General features: G+C 31.1%; 1 pseudogene; it reads right to left on the bottom strand.

Moving 5' to 3' along the window:
• Positions 1-879: 879 nt before the first annotated feature.
• Positions 880-1052, bottom strand: LOC113778942 (annotated as a pseudogene).
• Positions 1053-5631: the final 4579 nt, after the last annotated feature.

Here is a 5631-nt window from a genome sequence, read left to right as displayed (position 1 = left end):
ATTGACATATATAAAGAAAATAAAGAAAACAAAGAAAGCAACTTGAACTTTTTAAAATTGGGACAAATATTGTCGCCGTCACATTATCCGTATTCCAATTCGCAGACATTTTGCTCAATGCTCAACATTGCAAGCTGCAAAAAGGACGTGGAATCTTTTGCTTCTCCTTGTGCATTGTGGTGTCAATCGGTTTAATGATTAACCATTAAAGAAATACAACGTTCAAGCAACTACTATTTTTTTTTATCCATATTATAATTGGTCACCATTAATTATTTTCTCCACCTGCACTACCTGTTAAATTATTCATGCTTAGATTATAATAATTACGTATCGTACGTTTGATTCATGTACCATGTGACATTTATACAGCAGGAATCTTAATAACAATCTTACTCCCCCTGTCTTATAAAATTTATTATATTTGTTACTTTTTTTTACCTCAAATTAATTATCATCTTAAAAAAATTAATTTATATTTGTTATTGTACATAAATTACACGTTCTTTCAAAAAAATGACAAATTTGATGAGACGGAGGAAGTGTATTGTATTATAAAAATATTATATATATAAATAAATAAACATTAATATATAGAAACAGAGCCAGTATATATTTAAAAAGAATCTCAACAAAATTCTAAATTATAAAAATATTCAAAAATATATTTTAAAAATACCTCTAAAAACAAATCAAAACCATTTACAGTAAAAATTTTTCATATACAAAATTACAGTAAAATTTTTAAAAAACACCTTAAAAAATAGCTAATCCAGGGGAGCCATCAATAGCTGGCTTGCATAGATTTGGCATAACAATATGATAGCTACTTTTTCATTCGGTTCAGATGGGATGTGCATGTGCTCTAGGCCAAGGCAGCAGGGCAATGCCAACTGGCCAAGGCGGCACGCGAGAGCACCACTAGCAAGCTACTGTATTGGACCCTTCCCTTAGAAAAATTAATTTAATATCACCGATGGCCACGTCTCAGATATTAAACTAATAAGAACAGACACAGCACTCGACCCTAGCCGAAAGGCCGAGAAAGGTGATATGATAGTGTTTTATAATCAAGGATCAGGAAAATTGATGGGAACTTTGGCTTGGGCTTGGCAATCAGACTCCACGTGTTGGGTTTTGACAAGTTCAAATTTGATTCATAAAATAAATAAAATTTTTGGACTTTTCGGTCTGAGCCCGTATTAGAAGGTTTAGGCTCCGGCTCCACTCAAACTTTAATACGACATTCGAGTTCAAATGGGACTCAGCCTAGGCTCGTAATTCAATACATAATTATATATACTATATGTCTAATATTTATGAATTATTATAAATTTATATATAAATTATTAATATCTTATGTTATAATATGTGTGAATATGTTATAATTTTAGACTTGACAATTGAAAATAGAAAGGATGTAAGGAGGAGTGGGTGGATAGGAAAAAAATGGGCTTCTTTTAATCGAGTGAGTTGGTCTCGAACTAGTTTGATCCCATTGACAATCCTACTTCTTGCGTGCAAAAGCATTATACATATAAAAAATTGCAGCATGTGCAACTTTGTTGGTTTTGTAAATAAATTTCTATCCTATTATTGATAGAAATTTGCCCTATCCTATTATTGATAGAAATTTGCCCCTATCCTATTATTGATATTGATTTAGTTGATCCAATCTACAACTCTTTACAGAAATGTACCCCTCTTAGTATGATAACTAGTGACTAAGGCAAGCACAATATGTGGGCAATTAACAAAAAATAATTTTTATAAAAATTACCTTGATGAAAAAAAGAAATAAAAAATCATAAAAACATAGTACTGAAAATTTATAAGGAGTGAGGAAGACATAATGAAGCTTTTTGTGAATAACTAGAGAAGTATAAGTGGGGTGCAATTGTGTAAAAAGTGAAAAATCTTTTTGTGGTTGTTTAGATAACCCAATTTTAATATTTCTTTTTTGGTTGGGCGTGGACAAGTTGTTTAGATGAAGTCATTGAATTTTAATGTTTCTTTTTGGTCTGATTGGGTCCATTTTACCTAACAACTTAGGGCAAAGAAGGAAGTTCATAAAGATACAACCGTGTGTTAATACTACAAAGTGATATCTCACTCCGTTTGGAAGGTGAGTTTTTTGGATATTTGTCTAAAAGTTTACTATAGAAGTTTTTAAAAAAATTTTTGAAATGTGCTTTTTTTAATATTTTGAAGTGTATAGTTTAAAAATTTTGAAAAATTTTTGAGGTTACTGGAGCTACAGTTTTTAAAAAAACTTGTAGCAGACAAATTTGACAAAAAACTTGGCTTCCAAACAATTATATACTGTAATAGATGTTGGTTCATTGGTAGTTAGTAGAATGATGTTCGAACCAACGATATCTAGTTATCCGTTCATATCAAATTACATCTAAAACCAGATAGAAAACACTTTTAGAAAGAATTGATAGCAAGTGGTTATAATAAGAAAAAATAATTAGATGTAAGGTTGTACAAAAATAATTTTATATACTAAAAATTATTGCTTCAATTACTGTAAAGTAAATAAATCAATTACGGTGAGATTTAGCTACTCTTAAAAAAAGAAAGAAATTTTATTAACAAGACAATGGTAAGGTGGTACAAAATTATTGAAGGAAGGTATTACGGCAATAGACTTCGCCTAAGGGAAACCAATAAGCATGACAACTATACGATTATCACCTAAACTCTATTAAGAAACATAGAATATGTGTAATAGGGTTGTCCTTCTTTCCTTCTTCTCTCTTCCTTCTCTCGAGAAAAGACTCTCTAACTAAAACTTCCTTCAATTCTTTTTCTATAGGAGGAGCCCTCTCTATAGTTTCTTTTCATTTGTGTAAATAAAATTCCTCTTACGATTTTCTAGTGAGAGTTTCTTCTCTCATTAGGATTGTCTAGTGAGAATTCCTTTTTCTCCTAAGTTTTTTTAGTGAGTTTTATTCTCTTCTAAGGATTCCTAATGAGAGTTTTTGATAATTTTTTTTCAATTTTCTTTTATTAGATTTGAGTTTTATCAGATTTTGATTATTAGATCTGAAATTTTTTGGATCTATTTGGCAGATCTCATCATAATATCTGGACTTGAAATAGTTAATTAGCAAATCTGGTGATTAGAAGCATATACAGATGTCTGTGGAACTACAATTATTTTATCCTAATTTTTAAATTTGGAGCTTTATAATATAAATTTTATTGTTTTTCAGATCTACAGTATCCTTTCTTCAGCTATGTTCTTTGATATCTGTGTATGTTCGATGATGTAATTTCTCCAATTAGTGTAGATTTTAATGAAATTATGATATTTTATCAAAAAAAATGTTTTATGTTGTGATACTACTGCGACAAAGCACTAGATATTGGACTTAACATGTGGAGACAATAAAATATCTTTTTTTATAAATTTTATAAACACATTTTTTTAATAAAATATCATAATTTCTTTAAAATTTGCATAATTTCATTAAAATCTGCACCAATGGCAGAAATTACATTATCAAATAAACACAGATATCAAAGAACAGATCTGGAAAAAGGATACTTCAGATCTAAAGAACAGTAAAAATTACATTGTATAACTCCAAATTTAAAAAATAAGATAAAATAATTGTAATTCTACAAACATATGTGCATACTTCCAATTGCCAGATCTGCTGATTAATTGTTTCAAGTCTAGATATTATGGTAAGATCTGCTGAATAGATACAAAAAATTTCAAATCTGATAATCAAAATCTGAAAAAACTCGGATCGAATAAAAAAAATAAAAAAATTATCAAAAACTATCAAAATCCCTAAGAGAGAATAAAACTCTCACTGAAAAATTTAGAAAAGAAAAAAACTCTCACTAAACAATCCTAAGGAGAGAAGAAACTCTCACTAAAAAATCTTAGAAGAGATTTTATTCACACAAATGAAAAGAAACTATAGAAAGGACTCCTCTTATGGGGAAAGATCAGCAAAATCTAATCTTGCTCCCATGGGAGAGTTGAAGGGAGTTTTAATTAGAAAGTTTTGTTAGAAAGAAGAAAGAGAAGAGGAGGAGAGAAGAAAGATTGAAAACTAGGTGGCAACATGAAACACGTTAATCACGAATTATCACTGCACATATGCATAAAAAGGTACCAAACCTAGCAAGATAATTATTGTTTCTGGACTAAAGTCCTTAATCACCAGACACTTGGTCCCCTTAATCTCTTGTTTTGACCTTGGTTGCGCTTCTTTTTTGCTTTGTCTAAACTCTCAAATCTCAACTCACCGCAACAATTAAATCCACTTTATATAGCGTCCACCATTAATTGAGAAGATCAACGAAGTTGCTGCTTCTTCATAATTAACCCCATCACCTATCAGCCATCCTCATAGTTATCGTCAATGCCATCTTATCTTTCTACTTTTTATTTCTAGATGTTGATTAATGTTCAATCTTTCATAATTAGCTGTTACATTTTTTAAGTTATGTTAATTATATATGTGGAAAAGACCATTGTACTATTGTTTATTTGCAGAGAAAGGTGTCGCTTATTACTGCTGCTGATGATGGATGATGTTAATGAATTTTACTCAGAAAGATGGCTGCAAAAGAAAGAAGCACAACAAGGTTGTCATCTGCCTCCAAGTAATCATCATAGTCATGGCAGTTCATGCAGTTAACCAATTTCAATAGAGTAATTATTGCTTTTAAACTTCGCCTTGTATTTATTGGAGAAAATTTGACCAAAATTTAAGGATTTTTTTTTCCACAATTGCATTTGGTTAATTGAGCCGGCGAGTTCTTTAAAACTCATTTTGATTTAATGGGTTACTGGTTGAACCGGCTGATTCTTCCGAATCTAAGCAAATTTAACTGTTGTTTATCACTAAAGGCTTTGGAGATTTACCCAAACTAGTAAGCAGAACGGTTGGCGGTTCAATTGTTAGACAGGCCGGTGCGGTTTGGATTTTAAAATAATGCTATAAATAAAAAAGAATTTTATACTTATTTTTCAAAAAAAAATAGAAAACTAGCTTCTGTAAAAGAAATTAAAAAAAGGGGAAAAAAAGACTCATGAGCTGGCTCTGCCCCTAGTATTTAGAAATACCCAAATTCGCTAATCTTATCAGTTATCACGGAGACCCGTAAGAAGCCAAATGAATATTGTGACATGGAATAGATTTGTGGAGAACATACAATAAAATATGTACATGAAGTCATGAACAAGAACAATTTTGAGTTTGTCGTGATAATCCACCGAGTGCTATCTACATCACATTGCTGTCCAAGATCTCAAGAAATCTCAAGAATCAAGATATCTCAAAACAGGGTAAAAAATAGGGGTAAATTACTAGTTGAGAAAATAATCGTGTTTGATTATTCAAGAAGTGACAGGCGCACGTCCTTCTTCAATTGAATCATCATATTTGTCTGGTAATGGAGCATTTTTGCTGGATGATTCCGAGAACTTAGAACCTTTTTGTGATATCTCTCCATTGACATTGACTTCTTGTGCTTTTGCGCATATCAGAGCGTCAAATCCAAAAGATATGATCAAGGATCCCATCAAGCTAATAGAACATTTGGGATGAAACTAGTCCTGTCAACGGGTCGGGTCTAGACCCGGATCCGGATCAGATCCGT

This window comes from Coffea eugenioides, chromosome 7, assembly GCF_003713205.1.
Source record: "Coffea eugenioides isolate CCC68of chromosome 7, Ceug_1.0, whole genome shotgun sequence".
Classification (NCBI taxonomy): Eukaryota; Viridiplantae; Streptophyta; class Magnoliopsida; order Gentianales; family Rubiaceae; genus Coffea; species Coffea eugenioides.
Note: the sequence above shows the minus strand (reverse complement) of the source record. Positions and strands in the feature narration are given on the sequence as shown.